We start from the raw sequence: 602 nt of genomic DNA on the forward strand, positions 1-602 counted from the left end.
CTATAATAATTATTATTGCTACTCCATTGTGTGTGTGTGTGTTCTTGGAGACTCTCTCTGTGTGTGCACCTGGGCTTGCACTGTGATGATGATGAACTGCTTTTTGCAGGAGAAAAGTAAATAATAATAACAGATGAATTTATATTTGCTTAGATATACACACATATAGACGTACACCCATAGTTGGTGTATATTTCTATGTTTACTGGGTAAGTTGGGCTAATAGTTAATATCTGTTTCTTTGCTTGATGATTTGCTGTGCATTGAATCTTTTTTGAGATATTTGTGAATGTGGGCATTTTTTTTTTGTTTTTACTCTTACTACGGATATTGCGCTGTATTGAATTCTTTCACTGGTAGGTTTTACTTTCACGATGTGAGTTTCCATAGTGGTAATCGATTTATGTGTCCTAACATGTTTGATACTTCATTTATTTCCTTTTTTTCTCTTTGATTGTCTTTCTTTCTAGATCACTGTTTTTACGCAAACCAAACTATTGTCTCCCTCTCATGATGATGATGATGCGCCGTGTGATGTGTGTGTTGGCCGTTGTGCTGTGCTGCGCCTGCGGGTATACCATGGCGGCTGCTGCTGCTGTTGA

The sequence above is a fragment of the Trypanosoma theileri genome, assembly GCF_002087225.1.
Source record: "Trypanosoma theileri isolate Edinburgh chromosome Unknown TM35_Tth_81_V1, whole genome shotgun sequence".
Classification (NCBI taxonomy): domain Eukaryota; phylum Euglenozoa; class Kinetoplastea; order Trypanosomatida; family Trypanosomatidae; genus Trypanosoma; species Trypanosoma theileri.